This window comes from Callithrix jacchus, chromosome 1 (genome assembly GCF_049354715.1).
Source record: "Callithrix jacchus isolate 240 chromosome 1, calJac240_pri, whole genome shotgun sequence".
Classification (NCBI taxonomy): domain Eukaryota; kingdom Metazoa; phylum Chordata; class Mammalia; order Primates; family Cebidae; genus Callithrix; species Callithrix jacchus.
Window position 1 is genome coordinate 213829710 of NC_133502.1, and position 24794 is coordinate 213854503.

Below are 24794 nucleotides of genomic sequence, written 5' to 3' on the forward strand. Positions count from 1 at the left end.
TGGTTCAAGCAATTCTCCTGCCTCAGCCTGGGATTACAGACATGCGCCACCATGCCCAGCTAATTTTTGTCTTTTTAGTAGAGATGGGGTTTCACTATGTTGGCCAGGATGATCTCGATCTCCTGACCTTGTGACCCACCCACCTTGGCCTCCCAAAGTGCTGGGATTACAGTCATGAGCCACCACGCCTGGCCAAATGTAACTTTCAATTAATAAACTTTCTTATTTATAACAGTTTAAGGCGTACAGAAAAATGGAGTGGAAAGTATGGAAAGGTCTCATATACCACCTCACTCCCACCATAGTTTCCATATTATGAATATCTTGCATTGGCAAGGTACATTTGTTGTACCACTGATGAAACAATATTGACATATCGTTGTTAACTCGAGTCCACAGTTTTCATTTTCACTCTTTGTGTTGTACATTTTACGGATTTTGACAGATGGCTAATAACATGTATCCATCATTACAGTACCACACAGAATAGTTTCACTAGCCTAAAAATGCCCATGTTCCACCTATTCATTCCCTTCCTTCCTGCTGAGGCCCTGGTGGATCCATTTACCGTCTTCATGGTTGTGACTTTCCCGTAATGTGGACAGTTGGAAGCAGACAGTATGTAGCTTTTTCAGTTTGAGTTCTTTCAGGTATACAATACTTTTGATGATAATGTAAGCGGTATTATTAGCCAAATTTTTTTCCAAAGTAGCTGCTATCATTTTACATTCCCTTCAGCAGTGTATGAGAGTTCTTTTTTTTTTTTTTTTTTTTGACGGAGTCTCACTCTGTAGCTGAGGCTGGAGTGCAGTGGTGTGATCTTGGCTCACGGCAACCTCTGCCTACTGGGTCCCGGTTCAAGCAATTCTCCTGCCTCAGCCTCCCAAGTAGCTGGGGTTACAGACATGTGCCACCATGCCCAGTTAATTTTTTTATTTTTAGTAGAGATGGGGGTTTCACCATGTTGGCCAGGCTGGTCTCGAACTCCTGACCTTGTGATCTGCCCACCTTGGCCTCTTAAAGTGCTGAGATTACAGTCACGAGCCACCACGCCCGGCAAGAGTTCTTATTCCACATTCTTATGCATATTTGGTCAAACTGCTTAATTACAGACACTCTTGGGGTGTGTAGTGATATCTCTCTGCCAAGAAAGGTATCTATGAACTTGCATTTCCCTAATGACTAGTGAGGGAAAGAACATCTTTTCATGTGCTTACTTACCATCCATTCAAACAACGCGCCCTTTGGTGAAGAGTTCATTCATCTTTTGCCCATTTTTAATTGGGTTGTTTGACGTCTTACTGAATTATAACAGTTCTTTGTATAATCTATATCCAAGTCCTTTGTCAGATATACGTTTTGCAAACATTTTCTCAAAGTCTGTGGCTTGACTTTTCATTTTATTGTTTTCTGATGAGTAAAAGGCTCTAATTTTGAAGATGACTAATTTATTAATTTTTTCTTTTATAGTTTATGCTCTTTTCTTTAAGAGACTGAGTCTTACTCTGTGGCCCAGGCTGGAGTGCAGTGGCATGGTCATAATTCACTGCAGCCTTCAACTCCTGGGCACAAGTGATCCTCCTGCCTCCGCCTCCTGAGTAGCTAGGGACTACAGACATGTGCCACTGTGCCTGGCAGAGTTTTTTTTGGTAGAAACCCATTCTTGCTATGTTGCCCAGGCTGCTCTCAGACTCCAGGCCTCAAGCTATCCTCCCTCCTAGGTCTCCTAAAGCACTGGGATAACAAGTGTAAGCTAGCATGCCTGACCTAGTTAATGCTTTTTTTTTTTTTTTTTTTGAGACAGAGACTTGCTCTGTCACCAGGCTGGAGTGCAGTGGCACGATCTTGGCTCACTGCAACCTCTGCCTCCTGGGTTCAAGTCATTCTTCTGCCTCAGCCTCCTGAGTAGCTGGGACTACAGGTGCACACTACCACGCCCAGATAATTTTTGTAGTTTTAATAGGGAAGCGGTTTCACCACGTTGGCCAGGATGGTCTTGATCTCCCATCCTCATGAACTGCCCGTCTCAGCCTCCCAAAGTGCTGGGATTGCAGGTGTGAGCCAACAGACCCGGACAGTTAATGCTTTTTTAAAACATATTTAAGAAATGTTTGCCAAACCCCAAATTACTAGAATTTTATCACATTCTCTTCTAGAAGTTTTATAGTTTTAACTCTTTTTTAAACACAGGGTCTCTTTGTCACTCAGTCTGGAGTGCAGTGGCATAATCATGGCTCACTGCAGCCTTGACCTCTCTGGGCTCAGGTGACCTTCCCACTTCAGCCTCCTGTGTAGCTGGGACTAAAGATGAGTACCATCATGCTCAGCTAATTTTTTGATTTTTTTTTTTTTTTTTTTTGAGACACAGTCTCACTCTGTTGCCAGGCTGGAGTGCAGTGGCATGATCTCAGCTCACTGTAACCTCCATCTCCTGGGTTCAAGCAATTCTCTTGCCTCAGCCTCCTGAGTAGCTGGGATTACAGGCACCCACCCCTACACCTGGCTAATTTTTTTGGTATTTTTAGTAGAGACGGGGTTTCACCATGTTGGCCAGGATGGTCTCAATCTCCTGACCTTGTGATCTGACCATCTCAACCTCCCAAAGTGCTGGGATTATAGGCTTGAGCCACTGCGCCTGGTCATTTAAAATTTTTTTTTTGTAGAGACAGTGTTTTGCTATGTTGCCCAGGCTGGTCTTGAACTCCTGTGCCCAAGTGATCCACCTGCTTTGGTCTCCCCAAGGGCAGGAATACAGGCATGACCCACTGTGCCTGGCCAGTTTTAACTCTTACAATTAGGTGTATGATCCATTTCAATAACAATGATTATATGACAATATAACACACTATCATGTAATATATATGATATTACATAATAAATGCAGATTATATATACTAGCACATAATGGTATAATATAATGATAGTGATTATGAGTTTGTGTGCTGAGGGTTGAGGTTCTTTTGCATATGTTTATCCAGTTGTTCCAGCATCATTTGTTCAAAAGATTACCTTTTCCCTACTAAAATGACCTGGCACCTTACTGAAAATCAATTGACCTTTGTGCCCAGGGATGAGGGAATAAAAAAAAACAGAAAATCAATTGATCGTGTATGTGTGGATCTATTTCTGGACTTGCCGTTCTGTTCCATTCATCTAATTATCTATTTTCATGTCAATATCATACTGTCTAGTTACTGTAGCTTTACAATAATTCTAGAAATCAGGCAGTCTGTCTCTCAATTGTGTTATTTTTCAAAGTTATTTTAGTAACGCGAGGTCCTTTGCATTTCCATATAAACTTTAGAATCAGGTTATCATATTCTACAAGTAGGCATGCTGAGGTTTGATTCTGATTGCTTTGAATCTGTAAATCAATTTGGGAAGAATCATCATCTTAATGATACTGAGTCTTCTGATTCAAGAGCATGTTATAACTTGCCATTTGTTTAGGTCTTTTAAAGTTTCTTTCAGCAGCGTTTTGTAGATTCCAGTGTACATGCCTTGCACATTTTATCTCTGAGCATTTCCTAATTTCCCTGCTTGTTTACTTTTTTTTTTTTAGATGGGAGTCTTGCTCTGTCACCCAGGCTGGAGTGCAGTGGCACAATCTTGGCTCACTGTAACATCTGCCTCCCAACTTCAAGTGATCCTTCTGCCTCTGCCTCCTGAGTAGCTGGTGTTACAGGTGTGCGCCACCACGCCCAGCTAATTTTTGTACTTTTAGTAGACACAGGGTTTCACCATGTTGGCCAGGCTAGTCTTGAACTCTGATCTCAAGTGATCCACCTGCCTTGGCCTCCCAGAGATCTGGGATTACAGGCATGAGCCACTACACCTGGTCTGATGCTTGATTACTTTTTAAACATTCAACTAACCTTGCATTCCTGGAAGAAACCCAGCTTTCAGCATACCGAAGATTTTTTAAAAATTGTTTTCTGCTTCCATTGTTTTGGTTCAGAAATTAGCTCTCAGTCATTGCTCCTTAGAAGATAATGTCTTTTCTTTTTTACTTCTGGCTCCTTTTAACGTTATCTCTTCACCGTTGCTTTTTCAGCAACTTTACTGGGTATAGTTTTTTTTAAAAATTCCATCTAGGTATGGATTTAAAAAAGAAATACTTCCTATTGCTTTTTAGGATTCTTGAATTTGTGACTTGATGTCTTTCATCAGTGTTGGAAAAACTTTGGCCGTGTCTCTTCAAATATTCTGTTTGCTCCATTAGCCTTCTCTTTCTTCTTTTTTTTGGTTTTTTTTTGAGACGGAGTTTCACTCTTGTTACCCAGGCTGGAGTGCAATGGCGCGATCTCGGCTCACCACAACCTCCACCTCCTGGGTTCAGGCAATTCTCCTGCTTCAGCCTCCTGAGTAGCCGGGATTACAGGCACGCACCACCACGCCCAGCTAATTTTTTGCATTTTTAGTAGAGATGGGGTTTCACCATGTTGACCGGGATGGTCTCGATCTCTTGACCTCGTGATCCACCTACCTCGGCCTCCCAAAGTGCTGGGATTACAGGCTTGAGCCACCGCGCCCGGCCCCTTTTCCAAGATTCCAATTACTGAACACGTATGGGAGAATTCTTCTCTATGATCTTTGTTTGTATTTATTTGTCTCTTGGTGCTTTTAGATTTTTTTCTGATCAGATCAATCTTATAACTCACCAATTAAGCCATCAGTTGTGTCTATTCTGCCATTATATCTACCTACAGTTATGTGATTTCAGTTTTTATGTATTTTAGCTTTATAATTTCTATTTGGTTACTTTCAAACAAATATCCCTTTAAAATATAATTTCTAGTGCTGTATCAAAATTCTCAATCTTTTATTCTTCTTGAAGAAAGGTAAGCAAGCTTATTTTAAACTTTATGCCCTTTGCGTCTGATATTTAGCATTATGTGGGTCTGTTTCTACCATCTGTTACTTCTGCTGGTTCAAGAGGTCTTCCCGCCTCATATGCTTGGCAGGTTCTGTTGTGAGTCATTACTACATCCGTGGTCTTGATGTGCTCGGTAGTGCAAGACCATATCAGATTATGCAAGCAGAAATTGTGCAATGCGATTCTAATAATTGGTGGGGAAAACTAAAATTGTTCCCATGACCTTTAAATGTTTTTTACAAAATACTAAAAACACTCTTGCCGTTGGTTGTAAATGCACAGGGAAATAAAAAAGGTAGTAACACGAATATTATTTGGCACATTGTAAAAGATTAGAAATACCCAGAATCAAAATGTTTTCTTAAAAAAAACAAAACCAAAAAAACTTCTGAGGAGCAGTTTAAAAGGTGCTTGTCTTCTCACTGTATAACTTGTGAAACAGAGCACGCAGCCTTTTCTGTGCCTTAGCAAATTGTCCTATTCTTTTTCTTTCTTTTTTTGTTTTTTTGAGATGGAGTTTCGCTCTTGGTACCCAGGCTGGAGTGCAATGGCACGATCTCGGCTCACCGCAACCTCCGCCTCCTGAGTTCAGGCAATTCTCCTGCCTCGGCCTCCTGAGTAGCTGGGACTACAGGCACGTGCCACCGTGCCCAGCTAATTTTTTGTATTTTTAGTAGAGAGGGGGTTTCACCTTGTTGACCAGGATGGTCTTGATCTCTTGACCTCGTGATCCACCCACCTCGGCCTCCCAAAGTGCTGGGATTACAGGCTTGAGCCACCACGCCCGGCCTGTCCTGTTCCTTTCCAAGTGTAGATCTGCTCCCATTATTCTATTCTTTCTTTCTAATATAAAATGTCTGAGAGTTCCTGTGATGTGCAGGTTTTTGCTGGGACCACCTCCTTTGGGGCATCTTCGTCCTTTTCATCACAGCCCCTTTCCTCATTTACGTGATAAGTGAATTTCACTGCACATCTGCCTGCACTGCTAGTTTCTCCAACGGCAGCCAGGTCAGTGGTTTTCTGTAACTCCAATCATGCTCAATTCTAACTTTACTTCCAGCATTATCACTTTTCACGTATTTGCTGCACTTTCATCTTTGTTGGCCAGTTGCTCTTTGGTGTATCCACTTTCGTTGCTGCTGTTTCTTGAGATGGAGTCTCACTCTGTCACCCAGGCTGGAGTGCAGTGGCATGATCTCGGCTCACTGCAACCTCCGCCTCCCGGGCTCAAGCAACTCTCCTGACTTAGCCTCCCAAGTAGCTGGGATTACAGGTACCCACCACCACACTCAGCTAATTTTTTTTAATTTTATGTATTATTTTATTTTATTTTGAGATGGAGTTTCCCTTTTGGTGCCCAGGCTGGAGTGCAACGCCGCCATGTTGGCTCACTACAACCTCCACCTCCCGGGTTCAAGCAATTCTCCTGCTTCACCTTTCAGAGTAGCTGGGTTTACAGGCACGCTCTACCACAACTGGCTAATTTTTTTGTGTGTTTAGTAGAGACGAGGTTCCACTATGTTAGCCGGACTGGTCTCGAACTCCTGACCTCAGGTGATCTGCCCATCTTGGCCTCCCAAAATGCTGGGATTACAGGCGAGAGCCACCACGCCTGGCCTAATTTTGTTATTTTTAGTAGAGATGGGGTTTCACCATGTTGGCCAGGCTGGTCTTGAACTCCTGACCCCAGGTGATCCACCCACCTCCGCCTCCCAAAGTACTAGGATTAAAGGCATGAGCCTGCCCTCGACTTGGTGTATCTATTTTTATAAAATGCCATGTCGGTTTATCACTGAGAGACAAGAAGGCGACACGATCACACACTCTGCAGTCTGTGCATGAAACTGACCAACAGATGCTCAGGGACCAATTACAGACCAACTTTGAGAGAAGTTATGCGATTGGTCAGTGATCATCATGCACATCTGTTATCTATACCGTGATTGGTAGGCTGGAGAACTGGCGCAGAGCTTGCACTTGATACAGCACTCACAGTGCATAAGCCACGGGAGCTGGGATGTGATCAGTATTGTTGGGAGATCACGGTTATTTAACTAACTAAACAGTGACAAATAACTTTTCTTGATTTTTTGTTTTGTTTGGTTGTGTTTTTTTGTTATTGCTGTTTTGTTTTGTTTTACATGAAATCTTGCGCTGTCACCCAGGCTAGAGTGCAGTGGCACAATCTCGACAGCGTTCTCTCCTACAAACAGGGCACCGAGCTGTGACAGTCCCACGAGGCCCACTGCCTCCTGGTACTCCCAGCACCCTCCCACTCACTTGGACCCTAGGCAGCCATGATCATGGCTTCCCCCGGACACCACCCTAATGCTCCTGCAAAGGGGGCAGCCACCATACTTAGCCACTCACGCTGCGTGTCAGACGTATCACTCCCCTACACACTCACCCACTGCATGAGGCCAGCACTCCAGGCCTACGCCACTTTCACAAGAGTAAAACTCCGTCTCAAAAAAAAATTTTTTTTACTGTATGTAAATTATATCTTAATAAACCCAACTTTATTTTATTTTATTTTTGAGACAGAATCTCACTCTCATCACCCAGGCTGTAGTGCAGTGGCTCAATCAGTCACTGCAACCTCCGCCTCCCGAGTTCAAGTGATTCTCTTGCCTCAGCCTCCTGAGTAGCTGGTACTACAGGTGCCCACCCCCACATCCAGCTAATTTTGTTGGTAGTCTTATTAGAGACGGGGTTTCGCCATGTTGGCCAGGCTGGTCTCGAACTCCCGACCTCAGGTGATCTGCCCACCTCAGCCTCCCAAAGTGCTGGAATTACAGGTGTGAGCCACCACAGTTGGCCAACCTGACTTTAAAAACACCGATACAAACTCTCAAATCCATCTCCATAGCCTGGTTTCTTGGGGGTTAATAGAGTGAGGAGCTGGCTATGGGAAGCTGGGAGGACACATCGTGGTCACTCCCATGGGGAAGGCAGTATGGGCGACTTTTCCAAGGACATCAGGGAGCCAGCCCCGCTCCCGCCTGATTCAGCAGGGTCTGTGAGCCCTGGGCAGGATGTGGCTACCTCTGTCCCCAGTGACCTGGCTGGGCAAAGCAGGACGAGGCTGCCCTGGAAGGCACAGACCACTCTTGTCACTTCGCTCTGGAAAAGGGGCTTGGACAAAGGTCTGCATTTGTCTAGTGAACCACCTCCTCTCATTTCTTTTCGCTTTTTTTGAGATGGAGTCTTTCTCTGTCACCAGGCTAGAGTGCAGTGGTGCAATCTTGGCTCACTGCAACCTCCACCTCCCAGGTTCAAGTGATTCTCCTGCCTCAGCCTCCTGAGTAACTGGGACTAGAGGTTCATGCCACCATGCCCGGCTAATTATTTTTTGCATTTTTAGTAAAGACAGGGTTTCACCATGCTGCCCAGGATGGTCTTGATCTCTTGACCTCATGGTCCACCTGCCTCAGCCCCCACAAAGTGCTGGATTACAGGTGAGCCACTGTGCCCCGCGCCTCTCATTTTTGTCAAACCAAATGGAGTCAAGCTGGCAGCAGCCGGGAGCCTGCTCTTCCTGCTCCAACGCTGCTCCCCAGGGAGCGACTGTCCCGCTTATGTGACCGCAGTGGGATCGCGGCCCTCAGGGCTCATCTGCTTTTTAGGCTGGAACTATCAGTGACAGGGCAAAGGCCAAGGCCATAACTAAACAGGTGGAGAGTCTTCAATAGAGGCCATTAGACGCATGATTAGGGTTAATGATCACCCAGGATTTAAATGCTGCTAGCCTATGTGGGTCAAAAGGAGTTTAACTCGAGCACTTAATGCCTTTAAGATCATAATCAGGAGAACTAAAATGAGCTCTCAAGTTGCTTGGATAATTTGTATTCACTCTTTCCTCTCCCTGGACTTTGTTCCTTTAGTGAAAGGAAGTTTAAAGACAACTGAGCTGGGTGCGGAGGCTCACGCCTGTAATCCCAGCACTTAGGGAGGCCAAGGCGGGCAAATCACGAGGTCAGGAGATCGAGACCATCCTGGCCAACATGGTAAAACCCCGTCTCTATTATTTAAAAAAAATATATATAGCTGGGTGCGGAGGCTCACGCCTGTAATCCCAGCACTTAGGGAGGCCAAGGCGGGCAAATCACGAGGTCAGGAGATCGAGACCATCCTGGCCAACATGGTAAAACCCCGTCTCTATTATTTAAAAAAAATATATATAGCTGGGTGCGGAGGCTCATGCCTGTAATCCCAGCACTTAGGGAGGCCAAGGCGGGCAAATCACGAGGTCAGGAGATCGAGACCATCCTGGCCAACATGGTAAAACCCCGTCTCTATTATTTAAAAAATATATATATAGCCGGGTGCGGAGGCTCACGCCTGCAATCCCAGCACTTAGGGAGGCCAAGGCAGGTGGATCACGAGGTCAGGAGATCGAGACCATCCTGGCCAACATGGTAAAACCCCGTCTCTATTATTTAAAAAATTTATATATAGCTGGGTGCGGAGGCTCACGCCTGTAATCCCAGCACTTAGGGAGGCCAAGGCGGGCAAATCATGAGGTCGGAGTTTGAGACCAGCCTGGCAAACACGGTGAAACCCCATCTCTACTAAAAATACAAAAATAAAATAAAATTAGCCAGGCCTGGTGGCGGGTGCCTGTAATCCCAGCTACTCAGGAGGCTGAGGCAGGAGAATTGCCTGAACCCAGGAGGCAGAGGTTGCAGTGAGCCGAGATCACACCACTGCACTCCAGCCCGGGTGACAGAGTGAGACACAGTCTCATTAAAAAAAAAAAAAAAAAAAAAAAAAAGACAACTACATACGGAGCTGCACATTCTGTTCACTGGCAGGTGCCACGTACATGCCCTGGTGGCCCCCGTGACCCTCTGTCCCCTCTCTTTCCACCCTGCAGGCCTCCCTCAGTTTCCCTCTGTGCCTCTCCTTGAAGCTGGGAATCTGCCGGTTACGTGTTGCAGTGCTTCACGGTGGCAGGGAATCGTGCCTGTTTTCCACAGCAGGACGGCGCCTGGTGTGCAGTAAATGCTCAGTAATACTGGCTGAATAGATGAATGAACTCAGGAATGAATGACTGACACATGCCCCCAATAGCTGTTCAAGTGAAGGCAGAATTTGTCCAATCAGAGTGATTCAAATGCCATAGGGTGTCTGAAGGACAAAATTCCTGCCTCTAGTTTGGGGGATCCGCAAGAAAGACTTTGGGAAGGAGGTGGTGTTTGATTAAGACTTGAATCCCAAGCGGTGGGTGCCCGGTAGGGGCCTGGGGCTCCCACAACCAGTCCTGAAGCACCTACCAGCAAGAGGCTCTGGGTTCAACCATGAGTGAGGAGCCACGAATTCTGGCCTCATGGGAGAGCCACTGCCACCAAGCCACCACTGGAATAAACACTGCCTGACTGCATCGGAGGAAAAGCACCAGGTATTGCGAGTACCTGCATCAGCACACAACCCCAGCAAGTGGTTCAGGGAGCCTCTACGAGTGAATGTAAGCTGAGATCTCAAGGGTAGAGGTCATGGGGGTGTGTCGTGGGGGATGAGGGTCAGATAAGGGAGTGTGTCACCAGCACGTCCACTGCTCAAGAAGAACCAGAAGGGGCTTGTGTAGAAAGCGTGTTAGTCCCTGGAACATCAGGGCCAGGCCCTCCTGTCAACCTCTCATTCCATAAACATTGGATGGATGGGACAACATTGAGATGGGAGGGGTCATGATAAGCCAGGAAGCGCCCACCAAGCTCTCACTGCCTGCCAGGGGCAGCAATCCACAGAAAACACTAGTCCGCATTCCTCTTGTAGCGGAGGGGAACTGAGCCACAGGCCAGCTGAGAAATCTGTCTGCATCTGAGAGCTAAGTGCTAGGTCAGGACCCTGCGCTTTGTCCTGCCTTTGATGTCCCCCACCCCAGCCCTAGCAGGAGGCTGGCAATTGAGACCGAAAAGAGTCACCAGGGTCAGGGGAGGGGAAATAGCAGGACAGCTCAGAATCAGACACACTGAGCTTGAGGGCCTCCAGGGGGGCCCAGGCCACATCTGGAAGGTGGGCAGGTGACAGACTTGAAGCTCACAAGGGTGATAGTGAAGTGTGAAGTGCAGGTGGCCTCGTGGAACCAGAGGGGCTGGGGGCATCCAGGAAACCAGAGATCGAACGCTAGCGCCAAGGTGGGAACGGCGCTGCGTGTCTGAGGAAGGCGCACACACAGCTGGAAAGTCCACATCTGCTCACCTGCTCCTTCGGTGATTTAGCTTCACATGTATAAAAATGATACCTGGTGGATACATGTGTCACACCTTAGGCTAGAATCTCATCTTTTTGTCTCTCAAAAGTAATCAATTCCTTTTCTGAGTTCTAATTTTTTTTTTTGAGACGGAGTATCGCTCAGTATTGCCAGGCTGGAGTGCCGTGGCATGATCTCGGCTCACTGCGACCTCCACCTCCCAGGTTCAAGTGACTCTCCTGCCTCAGCCTCCTGAGTAGCTGGGATTACAGGCACACTCCACCATGCCTGGCTAACTTTTGTATTTTTAGTAGAGACAGCGTTTCACCATGTTGGTCAGGCTGCTCTCGAACTCCTGACCTCGTGATCCGCCCACCTTGGCCTCCCAAAGTGCTGGGGTTACAGACATGAGCCACTGTACCCGGCTGAGTTCTAATTTTTAATTGTTCCTTCTTGTCTTTCAGAGGTTTCCTTCTCAAAGAGTCTGTAGCCGACCTGATACCATAATTGGTCAATGCATCCTTCTGAAATCCTTTCTAGAAAACGATTTAACCTACTAAGAAAGCCCACATTGGAATTCATTCATTATTCCAAAGAGAGTCTCGGTGCGCTTCCTAGGTGTTGGGTCTTTTTATGGGTCCATTGAAGCTGCCATGGTTTTCTCTGCGTCCATCACCAGCCACATTTCCCTCTGGATTCTTGTTTCGTTTAAGTCTTATACCTCTATTAGTATTAAAGGTCGTTAGCTGTGCTTGAGTGTGGTTAAATATTCACTTTCACTTAGACTTCTGACCTAGACACTAACAACTAGATTCATCTAAGTAAAGAGCATGCAGCAGGAAAAAAGTCGATAATTTCTGCTTTCCAGAGTGAAAGAAAAATACTAGGCTGGACATGATGGCTCACACCTGTAAACCTGGCACTTTGGGAAGCCGAGGCAGGCAGATCACTTGAGTCCAGGAGTTTGAGACAAGCCTGAATATGACTAAACCCCATCTTTACAAAAAACACAAAGTGTAGCTGGGTGTGGTGGTGTGCACCGATAGCTCCAGCTACTCGGGAGGCCGAGGTGGGAGGATCGCTTGAGCCCGGGAGTCGGAGGTTGCAGTGAGCCGAGATCTTGCCACTGCACTCCAGCCTGGTGACAGAGTGAGACCCTGTCTAAAAATAAATAAATGACGGCCGGGCGCAGTGGCTCACGCCTGTAATCCCAGCACTTTGGGAGGCTGAGGCAGGTGGATCACGAGGTCAAGACATTGAGACCATCCTGGTCAACATGGTGAAACCCCGTCTCTACTAAAAATACAAAAAATTAGCTGGGCATGGTGGTGCGTGCCTGTAATCCCAGCTACTCGGGAGGCTGAGGCAGGAGAATTGCCTGAACCCAGGAGGCGGAGGTTGCAGTGAGCCGAGATCGTGCCATTGCACTCCAGCCTGGGTAACAAGAGCAAAACTCCGTCTCAAAAAGAAATAAATGTATGATATTGGGCTAGGCGCGGTGACTGACGCCTGTAATCCTAGCACTTTGGGAGGCCAAGGCGGGAAGATCATGAGGTCAGGAGTTCGAGACCAGCCTGGCCAACATGGTAAAACCCCATCTACACAAAAAATATGAAGATTAGCTGGGTGTGGTGGCAGGCGCCTGTAATCCCAGTAACTGGGGAGGCTGAGGCAGGAAAATCACTTGAACCCAGGAGGTGGAGGTTGCAGTGAGCCGAGATCGCGCCAGTGCACTCCAACCTGGGTGACAGAGTGAGACTCTGTCTCAAAAACAAAACAAAACAAAAAAACGATACTGATCTCTTCTTATCTTAGCACCCTGCTAAATACTCTTCACATTATCTGTTCCCACGTGAAGCCTGGGACTTCTGAGGCATTGCTGCTGCTCCGAATGGAAGGCGTCCACTCGCACCTTTCTCCCGGAAGGATCCCCACCGGCTGCCACCCTTAGCTGGGAACGGGAGCCTGCCCCTCTGGGTTCAGGGCGTCAGCGCTGGATTCGCACTTCCTGGCCCTTCCCTGGCGGTCCCAGACTGTGGCTTTCAGGCTGCTGCAGTGGTGGTCGGCATCTTTCCTTCACAGCTTGCGATCGGAATCTCTGCCTCCTACACCACTTCTAGGTGTTCACACCTTCTTCCCTTCTTCCCTGGGTCTGGAATCCTCTCTCTTGGCTTTGGAGGAGTTCACTAGGCACCCACATCCCACCCCTGGGATCCTTAGTAATCACTTGTCACGCAAGTTTGTTTAACCCTGTTAGTCCCAGCTTTTTCTCTCAAGGATCCTTGGCTTCAAACACATTTAAATACCCTCTCCCCTTCGTGCCTCTCATTTTCCAAAGCCTTCTTCCCAGGACAGCACTCTCCCAAGATCTCTGCACAACTGAACATAAAAAAATGTCTGTCTTTCAGAACACCTCGCTGAATAGACTAGATGAAGCTAATTTTTATGACTTGAAAACTACAATACAGTGCCTTCCTTTCTGGAAAAGCTCTCAGCACCGTCAGTTGTTCTAGGGAAAAAAGAGAACGAAAATCGCATTCTGAACTTCTGTGCACTTCTAACTGTGCTTGTGAATCACAGTGAGCTGCGTAGAGATGGGAGGCCCAGGCTCCCTTGCCTGTATCTGGGGACAGAGTCTGTAACGTTTGTCAAAGTGGGGAAAAAAACCCAACAGACAATTGTACTACTCAAGCAAAATACTCTCCCTCACAAATTGTAAAGTCCAAGGACACTGTCAACAGGTCAAATACTGCCCTGTTTGTTTCTATTACAAATAACTTTTTTTTTTTTTTGAGACAGTCTCGTTCTGTCACCCAGGCTGGAGTGCAGTGGCGCAATCTCAGCTCACCACAACCTCTGTCTTCCAGGTTCAAGCGATGCTCCTGCCTCAGCCTCCTGAGCAGCTGGGACTACAGGTGCATGCCACCATGCCCGGCTAGTTTTTTGTATTTTTAGTAGAGACGGGGTGTTTCCCCGTGTTAGCCAGGATGGTCTTGATCTCCTGACCTCATGATCTGCTCGGCTCAGCCTCCGAAAGTGCTGGGATTACAGGCAAGAGCCACTGTGTCCAGCCTACAGATAACTTTCACATACTGAGAGACAATTCCAATTTAAAGCAAGTATCTAACTTCTCTGAACATTTTTTTTTCTTTAAACATCATTCATGTTAATTTCATTCCCAATGTACAGAGAGAGAAACAGAAATAGAAAGAGAGTGGACAGTGAATAAAAGACACTACTGCTGGGTGAGGTGGCTCATGCCTGTAATCCCAGCACTTTGGGAGGCTGAGGAGGGTGGATCACGAGTTCAGGGGTTCAAGACCAGCCTGACCAACATGGTGAAATCCCTTCTCTACTTAAAAATACAAAAATTAGCTGGACATAGTGGCACACACCTGTAATCCCAGCTACTCAGGAGGCTGAGGCAGGTGAATCACTGAACTGGGAAGGCAGAGGTTGCAGTGAGTCAAGATGAGGCCATTGTACCCTAGCCTGGGCGGCAGAGCAAGACTCTGTCTTGGGGGCGGGGGGAAGAAGACACTGCCACCAGGAGCAATGGCTCACACCTGTAATCCCAGCACTTTGGCAAGCCAAGCCTGGTGAATCACTTGAGGTCAGGAATTCAGGACCAGCCTGGCCAACATGGTAAAACCCTGTCTCTACTAAAAATGCAAAAATTAGCTGAGCACGGTGGCGCACGCCTATAATCCCAGCTACTTGGGAGGCCGAGGCAGGAGACTCGCTGGAACTCGGGAGGCGGAGGTTGCAGTGAGCTGAGATCGCTCCAGTGAACTCCAGCCTGGGCAGCAGAACGAGACTCCAGGCACCCCCTGAAAAGAAGACACTATCCCATTTATCAAGCTGTCTTATAAAATGAGCTGAAATGAGGCTGTAGTCTAGAATTTATTACGCTTACTCCTAATCCTAGGCAGAGGGCAACACGCTCCTCATGCTAGCAGCCCACTCCGCGTCATTTGCTCCGTGTGGAAAGCTGCCTGACACTGCCTCAGAAACCCAACCATTTAAACATCCCTGTTACCACTTCTTCCACAGACAGCAGATGAGAAACTGTCTCAGATAATCAAGATTCACATGTCGCTCGATGGGGCACTCTGTACTTTACAAGCCATACTGCTGAATTATAAACACCTATTTAAATACTCACGTAAGGCTGACCGCTAACTTCTTAGAAAGGGACGGAGCCACGTGTCAACCTCTAAATAACTGGATCTCTCTTGCTGAAACTTGGCAATTTGTCACCTTGGTGTGGTTATCACATAACCACAGATGTATTCAGTTACAAATGGATGCAAATAAACTTGGGACCTCGCTCACCCTGAGACACAGTCCTGCTCTGGCGCTTGGACCAGAGTGCAGCGGTGCGACCTCAGCTCACTGCAAACTTTGCCTTCTGGGTTCAAGCAGATTTTCCTGCCTCAACCTCGAGGGTAACTGGGACTACAGGCACCCGACACCACACCCAACTAATTTTTGTATTTTTTTTCGAGGTGGAGTTTCGTTCTTGCTGCCCAGACTGGAGTGCAATGGCTTGACCTCAGCTTGCCACAACCTCTCCCTCCTGGATTCAAGTGATTTTCCTGTCTCCATGTTGGTCAGGCTGGTCTCGAACTCCCAACCTCAGGCAATCCACCTGCCTTGGCCTCTGAAAGTGCTGGGATTACTGGCGTGAGCCAACACTCCCGTCCCTAATTTTTGTATTTTTAGTAGAGATGGGGTTTCATGATGATGGCCAGGCTGGTCTCAAACGCCTGATCTTGCGGCCTGCCCACCTCAGCCTCCCAAAGTGCTGGGATTGCATGAGCCTTTGTGCCCAGCCTTCCCCACTCTTAAAAATGAAGTGGGGTTAGGGGAGCGTCAACATTCTGCTTAACTAGACCCTCATCTCAAACCATTCCTACGAAGCTCACGATCTTTGAAGCCATTAGTTCTTGTGTGTTTGCCTTCCTAACTCTTACTATTCAAAATGATGCTCTTTTGAAGGTTGGCTTGTGGTCTATAAGTTAAAAGTATAAAACAAATCGATCAGAATAGAAATCTTCACTCCTCTTTATCTGGAGCTCTTAAAATGGAGCAAAATAAAAGCAGTCTGATGAGTCCTGCCTCTTGGAACACAGACGATATTTCATCCAAGTTTTCTCTAATTTCTCCTGGGAATATTTCAGCTTGACGATCACCGCGGGAGAAGGACCCCCACCCAGTTAAACATCAGTGCTGCCCAACACCGCTGTGATGAGAACTACACGTTAGATGTCTAGGGGGGACACTGCTCAGTACAGACAGAATAAGGGCTCTCAGTCTAGGTGTGGCGGAAGCTCCAGAGGCCCAGGCAATTTCCCTGCGGTGGGATGGAGCCAGCCATCATCTGTAGGTCGCTGCTGTCTGCACTCCTGTTTAGGCCCCCCTGACATCCGGCCAGCTCCCACCTACATCTGAGTACTGTGGTGGCTACAGAGGCCCATCAATACATCCTCCTTGAATTAAATTCTGTGAATCATGTACTTATTCCATGAACATTTACAAGTACCTACTCAGTATACTGGTCTAGCAGGGCAGAAATAAGTAAGACATCCTCTCTGCCCTCGGGGAGTTAGACCCAGTGGGGACAGTCAGACTAACAGGGAACAGGGGTGCAGGCAGCACCAAGCTATGGCTTGATGGAAGTGTGTCTGGGCGCGGGGAGATTCACTGGGCCTGCATTTCAGCAGACCCCTCTTCACGATGAAGAGGCCTGCTCTGGGTATGCCATGGAGTTGCAGTAAGAGCAAACGCAAGGTGTCACCCCACCAAAACCTGAGGTCACAGTCACATTCAAAACACACAGGAGGCCGGGTGCGGCGGCTCACACCTGCAATCCCAGAACTTTAGGAGGCTGAGGCAGGTGTATCACTTGAGGTCAGGAGTTCAAAACCAGCCTGGCCAACATGCTGAAACCCCATCTCTACTAAAAATACAAAAATTAGCCTGGCATGGCGGCAGGTGCCTGTAGTCTCAGCTGCTAAGGAGGCTGAGGCAGGAGAATCGCTTGAACCCGGGAGGCAGAGATTGCAGTGAGCTGGATCGCGACGCTGCCCTCTAGCCTGGGCGACAGAGCGAGACTCCATCTCAAAACACAAACACAAAAACACACATAGGAACCACTTGCAACACCTTCTGTTGTCCTGGTGGAGAACTCTCAATTGTATATTCCAAAATGAAAGCAACGGTGGTGTGTAAGGCAGGGTAGTACGTTGCCTTCTAAAAGTCTTTTAAAAATCATAACATGGCCAGAGCAAATGCAACACAGGTATGAGACCTGGCTAAGAGAGAATGCAGGCAGCCAAGGGCATGTCCTCCTCCTTCAGACACCTCCTGAGATGGCAGGTTCGTAAGCCACAGCTTTGAGCTTCACGACCCTTCAGAGAGGGGGCAGGGAGAGGAACTCCATTTTCTGATGAGAAAACAGCAGTTTAAAGAGGGGGACAAAGGTCTCCAGGCCTGGCAGGCAGCAGCTAAGGGGCTAGAATCCAAATCTCATGATTAATGACCTAATACCTTTTCTACCATATCAAGCTGCTTTGCTGATGCAAAGCAAAATTTCCAAATTTCCCACCACGTTTACCATATGTGAGCCTCAAAAAAATGCAGCTTAGCTGCAAAGATAACTATAATCGGGTGAGACCCAGCAAAGAGTAAGTACTTCTCTTTTCTGTTCTTTTTTGAGACGGAGTCTCACTCTGTTGGCCAGGCTGGAGTGCGATGGTGTGGTCTCGGCTCACTGCAAGCTTCGTCTCCCAAGTTCAAGTGATTCTCCTGCCTCAGCCTCTCAAGGAGCTGGGATTACAGGAACCTGGCACCACGCCAACTAATTTTTATTTTATTTTAGTTTTAGTAGAGATGGGGTTTCACCATGTTGGTCAGACTGGTCTAGAACTCCTGACCTTGTGATCAGCCCAACTTGGCCTCCCAAAGTGATGGGAATACAGGCGTAAGCCACCGCCCCTGGCTAGTTCTTTACTTTGCAAGTGCATAAACTTTCAAGACACCATAATATCACTATTAAAATGTGCTAATTAAATATTCTAAAAGCAAAGAATGCACACGCCTCCGAGTAACGAGCAAATCCGGTCACGTCTGGAAAACGTGCCTGCACGGTGCTCCTTTCCGTAGAAGCTCAGTGCATGCAAGTGGAAAAAGAAACATGTTATTTTAAATGTGGGCCACTGGAACAGCTAAGGGTTTTCTTATTTAGTTCTTACCTTATAACCATCTTATCACCAAGTTGTAAATGTAAATTCTGTGCCTAAGTGTCCCTAACCACACAGCCTTAAAGGTGATCTGGCTTATTCTATGCAACTCATAAGGCTGAAATAACAGATATAGCACATTTCTACCCTGTAATCAGACACTATAGCTTTTCAAAAAGTATCTACAGCTGGGTGTGGTGGTTCACACCTGTAATCCCAGCATTTGGGAGGCTGAGGCAGGTGGATCACCTGAGGTCAGGAGTTTGAGACCAGCCTGGCCAACATGGTGAAACTCTGTTTCTACTAAAAATACAAAAATGAGCTGGGAGTGGTGGTGGGCACCTGTAGTCCCAGCTACTCGGGAGGCTGAGGCAGAAGAATCGCTTGAACCTGGGAGGTGGAGATTACAGTGAGCTGAGTTAGTGCCACTGCACTCTAGCCTGGGCAATAAGAGTGAAACTCTGTCTCAAAAAAAAAGAAAAGAAAAGAAAAGAAAAAGAAAAATGTACTCTATGCCAAGCTACCAAAAACAAATAAAAACAAAGACCCTCAAGTTCCAAAAAAGCAGAAATTAGACAGGCCACAGCCTCTAGCTGCAGTGTGACAAAATTAGTGCAAACATTCAACAAAAACACTGGCGACTTGGAAGTTAAGACACTCATCCTATTTGCCATTAAAACTATATCTGGCTGGGCACGGTGGCTCATGCCTGTAATCCCAGCACTTTGGGAGGCCGAGGAGGGCAGATCACGAGGTCAGGAGTTCGAAACCAGCCTGACCAACATGGTGAAATACCATTTCTACTAAAAATATAAAAATTAGCTGGGCATGGTGGCACGTGCCTGCAATCCTAGCTACGCAGGAGGCTGAGGCAGGAGAATTGCTTAAACCTGGGAGGCAGAGGTTGCAGTGAGCTGAGATTGCATCATTGCAACCCAACCTGGATGACAGAGAGAGACTCTGTCTCAAAAATAAGAAAGATATATATATATATATACATACACACACACACATTCATACACAGAAACTGAGAGAGCAAAAAAAGAGAAGAAAAATTGGCATGTTTCAAATATATTTATAATAAGGAAATAAATACTTTAATTAATGTGTGTGTATTTTTTTTTTGAAGACCACTTAGGCCAGGTGTAGTGGTCCAGGCCTATAGTCCCGGCACTATGAGAGGCCAAGGTGGGAGGATACCTTGGGCCCAGGAGTTTGAGACAAGCCTGAACAACACAGCAAGACCCAATCTCTGAAAAAAGTACAAAAATTAGCCAGGCATGGTGGCATGTGCCTGTGGTCCCAGCTGCTTGGGAGGCTGAGGTGGGCTGATCACCTGAGCCCAGCAGGTCAAGGCCGCAGAAAGCCACGATCATGCCCCTGCACTCCAGCCTAGGTGACACAGCAAGACCCTGTCTCAAAAGTAAATAAATAAATACAATTTAAGACTGCTTCAAGATGACTACATAAACATTTATTTAGTTTTTTCTTCTCACTGTGTTGCCCAGGCCAGAGTACAGTGGCGCCATCTCAACCACTGTAACCTCCACTTCCCAGGCTCAAGGAATCCTCCTACCTCAGCCTCCCAAGTAGCTGGGACCACAGGCATATGCTACTATATCTGGCTAATTTTTTGTATTTTTGGTAGTGATGGGGTTTCACCAGGTTGCCCAGGCTGGTCTTGAAGTCTTGGGCTGAAGCAATCCATCCCCTTCAGCCTCGCAAAGCGCTGGAATCACAGGCATGAGCCACACTGTGCCCAGCCTTCTTAAATAGTTATCACAAAAACACAGACTCCAAAATAGCACGAAAGAAAAAGAACACTGGTCACCAATTTCTAAAGAGTAAGATGTTCTGGGAAAAACAGATTCTTCATCCTTTACCACGATGAGGACTGTCTTTAAGTTTCTTTTTTTATATGCTAGTATGAAAATCAGTTTCCTGGATCCAGCTTGTCTTGTTCAGCACTGGGGACAGTAGCTCACAGCAGCTACTCAGTAAATATTTATAGAATGACTGCGTTAAATAAATATATACATATATGAAGAGATTGGCTACATATGATTGCATCTAAACATATGATATAGACATTTCAAATGAGTCATAAATATTTTTCACATAGAAAGATTTTTCATAACCTAAATAGTTAATAAAGCAAGTCACAAAATAGTTTACAAAGAAGACATATGTTTTCTCTTCTCTCTCTCATTCTCTCTCTCACACACATAACTTTTAAAACTCTGTTCATGAGCCAGGCGCGGTGGCTCACGCCTGTAATCCCAGCACTTTGGGAGGCTGAGGTGGGTGGATCACAAGGTCAAGAGATCGAGACCATCCTGGTCAACATGGTGAAACCCCGTCTCTACTAAAAATACAAAAATTAGCTGGGCATGGTGGCGCGTGCCTGTAATCCCAGCTACTAAGGAGGCTGAGGCAGGAGAATTGCCTGAACCCAGGAGGCGGAGGTTGCGGTGAGCCGAGATCACGCCATTGCACTCCAGCCTGGGTAACAAGAGCTCAAACTCCATCTCAAACAAAAAAAAAAACTCTGTTCATAAGTTGGACAAACAGGAGCTAGGGAAAACCACAGTGTTTGATACCTATGGCATGTCTCTCATTTTACGTCTAAGATGCCAGAAATGGGCCTGGAGCCGGGGCTTACTCCCAACACTTTTTTTTTTTTTGAGACAGAGTCTTGCTCTGTTGCCAGGCTGGAGTGCAGTGGCCCAGTCTTGGCTCATTGCAACCTCCGCCTCCCAGGTTCAAGTGATTCCCCTGGCTCAGCCTCCTGAGTAACTGCAACTACAGGTGCACGCCACCACGCTCAGCTAATTTTCATATTTTTAGTAGAGACAGGGTTTCACCGTATTGGCCAGGATTGTCTCAATCTCTTGACCTCATGATCTGGCCTCCCCAGCCTCCCAAAGTGCTGGAATTACAGGTGTGAGCCACTGCGCCCAGCCTATCTCAGCACTTTGGGAGGCTGAGGTGGGTGATTCACCTGAAGTCAAGAGTTAGAGACCAGCCTAGCCGATATGGCAAAACCCCGCGTCTAAAAATACAAAAATTAGTTGGGTGTGGTGGTGGATGCCTGTAATCCCAGCTACTCAAGAGGCTGAGGCAGCAGAAGGGCAGAGGTTGCGGTGAGCCAAGATCACGCCACTGCACTCCAACCTGGCTGACAAGAGTGAAACTCCATCTCAAAAAAAAAAAAAAAAGAAAGAAAGAGGTAAAAGAAAACATTTTTTCTACTGTCAATTAATTAATTAATTTATTTTATTTTATTTTTGTGAGACGGAGTCTTGCCCTGTCATGCAGGCTGGAGTGCAGTGTCAGAATCTCGGCTTCACCTCCCAGGCTCAAGCAGGGATTACAGGTGTCTGGCACCACATCTGGCTAATTTTTATATTTTTTTTGTAGAGATGGGGTTTCACCATGTTGGCCAGGCTGGTCTCAAACTCCCGGCCTCAAGTGGTCTTCCCACCTCAGCCTCCCAAAGTGCTGGGATTACAGGAGTGAGAGACCGTGCCTTGCTTGCCAGTGAATTTACCTTTGCTTCAGAGTTGCACAGGTCACCTTCAGCCCCTCTGTCCCTGGCCTCTCACGGATGGTGACCACACACATCCTATCGTCTGGCCTGTATCTTCAGCCCATCCCTGGCATGTTCTGTCATGGGCCTTGCCCAACAAGCCACCTGCTTAATAATCAAATCACAATGAAAACAGCTCTGTTCCAGTTGGTGTGGATGTCCCAAGTGTCTGCTAAGCACTCACATTTCTCAAAGTTAATGTTATCAAGTTTTAAATTGATAACATGAATTTAAAACATGGCTGCCATGAAGCAATGAAGTTCCTGGCAAAACTGACACCGTACCTCAGAACTTAAAAGTGAATCTTAGGCCGGGCGGGGTGGCTCATGCCTGTAATCCCAGCACTTTGGAAGGCCCAGGCAGGTACATCACCAGGTTAGGAATTCAAGATCAGCCTGGCCAACATGGTGAAACCACATCTCTACTAAAACTACAAAAATTAGCCAGGTAGGTTGGCAGGCACCTGTAATCCCAGCTACTCAGGAGGCTGAGGCAGGAGAATCACTTGAATCCGGGTGGCAGAGGTTACAGTGAGCCAAGATTGTGCCACTGCAGTCCAGCCTGGGCGACAGAGGGAGACTCCATCTCGGGAAAAAAAAAAAAAAAAAAAAAGGGAATCCATGCCCATGTATGCTACTTTCAGTCTGAAAACGTATCTAAGGTTGCATCCCGAAGTAATAATAATTAACCTCCACATTGCTGGTCTGCGGCACAACAGAAATAAACACAGCACACTTAAATACTTCCATCTGGAAACAGTAAATCAAGCTTTCTATTTACCTGTGGTGACAACTTCAGTTCTGAGCTTGTCTTGCCGCAAACTGTGTGTCCACAGAGCAGGCTGGGCCCGGAGCTTCAGCCTGGAGGAAGAAGATGGAGGAGGAAGTGATTACGCTATGTTCTCTGGATGCCCCCAACTCTCCACCACCTTGGAAAAGGAAAGTCACCCTGCCCCTGCCCCACAACCACACAGGTGTCTCACGGTCCTTCTCAGGAAAACCCGTGCCCTTGCCCTGACCCGGTTCTCCAGGGCACCCTTATCCCAAGCGGGCTGGGAGAGGAGAGGCCTCCCTGGTTTCCTGGGCGGGGGGGGGGGGGGGGGGAGTCGGTGGGGCAGCTGGGGCTGAGGTGGGCACGCAGTCCCGGAGGGTCGCATGAAGCCCGCCGGTTAGACAACTGTGGGTTTTTCTTGGAAAGAATCCTGGCACTGGGAGCACACTTCCTCTCGTTTAACTTTTAAAGCAGGCTTCAGAAACGCGCAGGCACGCAGGTGTGCCCTGGTAGTTGGGGTGGGAGACGGGGCAGAGCGGACCTTCCTGACTCCCACCGGCACCACCCAGCGCCCCTCCGGCTTCACTCGCACCACGCGGGCCGCGCAGCCCAGGACTCCGGAAAGACCTGGGAATGCCCGCGCCAGACCCGCAGCGGCCCCCACCGGGAGCGACATGGCGCGGCTTCCGCAGAGAAGCCACCCGGCCGAGAGCAGCCCGTTCGGGCTGCCGGGGGTCACCCCGCCGCGTTGGGGCACCAAGCGGGAAGCGTTCCTCTAAGGCGGTCACAGCCGGAGGAGCTAACACGCGCGTCTTGGTCCGGCGGCAGCCGCCGGGCGCACCCACCCAGGGTCGGTCAGTCCGGGCCCGGGTTTCCCTGCCTCAGGGATCCCTGGGGGTCTTGGGAAGCCACGGCGCGGAGGGATGGGCAAGCCCCGATGTCCCGCCCGAGAGCCTCCCTCCCAAGGGACAAGCCGAAGACTTAGAGTCGCTGCGGTCGCCAGACCCGACCTCCGCGCAGCGCCAAGCCCCATGGAGAGCCGTGGAGTCTACGGTTCCAGGCAGGGCCCCGGCGGTAGGAGGGAGGACGAGCAGGGCCCCGGGACCCCTTGCACGAGTCCTCGGCGTGTGTCCTCGCCCCTCGCCCTCACGTCTCCGGCCGCGCACCCTGACCCTGGATCCCCGGGCCCCCGAGACCTCGAGACCCCGGGCCCCGCGCATGCGCCGCCCAGCCCCTGCCCCTCCCCCGTCCGCCGCCGTCTGGGTCCCGGGACTGGGGAAGCCCTGCCGGCGGACCCCCGCGCGCGCCCTTCCGCCCGCGGGCACCTGGATCGCGGTCCGCCGCCTGCCAGTCCGTGGGACGAGCGCCGAAGGAGGCGGCGCCGGGCAGGGCGCTAGCGGCCGCCTCCGCCCCCGCCGCCCGCTGCCCCTGCCGCGGGGCCGCCGCGTCCACGGCCCATGCCCGGCGCCGCCTCCGCGCGTCCGTGCCAGCCGCGCCCCCGCCACACGCACCGCCCCTCGGCCCGCCCCGGTCCGCGCGGGCTCCTGTCCCCGGGCCCGACCCGGAAGCCCCGCCCGCCCCGCGCGCCCTCGGGGCGCCCGGGCTCCGGCCCCGGGACACACCCCCCGGACGGCGGCGCCCGATTGGCTGCTCGAGGGGGCGGGGCCCCGGGAACTCTCCGCTGCTCCCACCTAGTGCCTCGCGTCCGCTGCAACCAGGGGAAACTGAGGCCGAATAGGTGGAGGAGCCCTCCAAGGTCACCGCCGGGACGCCGCTGAGCGTGGGCGCCCCTGCAGCCCCGCGCACCCGATGGGGCTGAATTCGAGGAGGGGACGCGCGGCCGCAGGGAGGGTGGAGGTTCCCGCTGAGCGCCCGTGCCACGCTGGCGAGTCCCTCCTGCCTCCTCCGGGAGCTGGGCTCCGCCGTTCGGTGCAATGAGCGGGTCTAGATCCGGGACCGGGTGCCCTTGAGCCTCCAAAGTGCGTGGGGTGGTAGGCAGGCCGGGAAGGACCTTGTCCCTGGAACCCTAGGATGCAAAATAAGGGGAAGGGGAAGGCGAGCTGGGAGGACGAGGAAACAGGTGGCAGGAGGTGCCAGGGTGGTGTGGCGGGCGGGGGAACG

General features: G+C 48.9%; 1 protein-coding gene across 6 annotated transcripts in view; it reads right to left on the reverse strand.

Moving 5' to 3' along the window:
• Nucleotides 1-24125, reverse strand: part of PPARA (peroxisome proliferator activated receptor alpha) — a 99003-nt gene extending 74878 nt beyond the window's left edge. For all 6 annotated transcript variants that reach the window (XM_035273152.3, XM_035273147.3, XM_035273172.3 and 3 more), the window contains exons 1-2: nucleotides 23999-24125; nucleotides 22683-22762 (exon numbers count right to left, since the gene is read on the reverse strand). The gene's annotated coding sequence lies outside the window, so the exon portion shown is untranslated. The remainder of the gene's footprint in view (nucleotides 1-22682; nucleotides 22763-23998) is intronic.
• Between the last annotated feature and the right edge of the window lie 669 nt (nucleotides 24126-24794).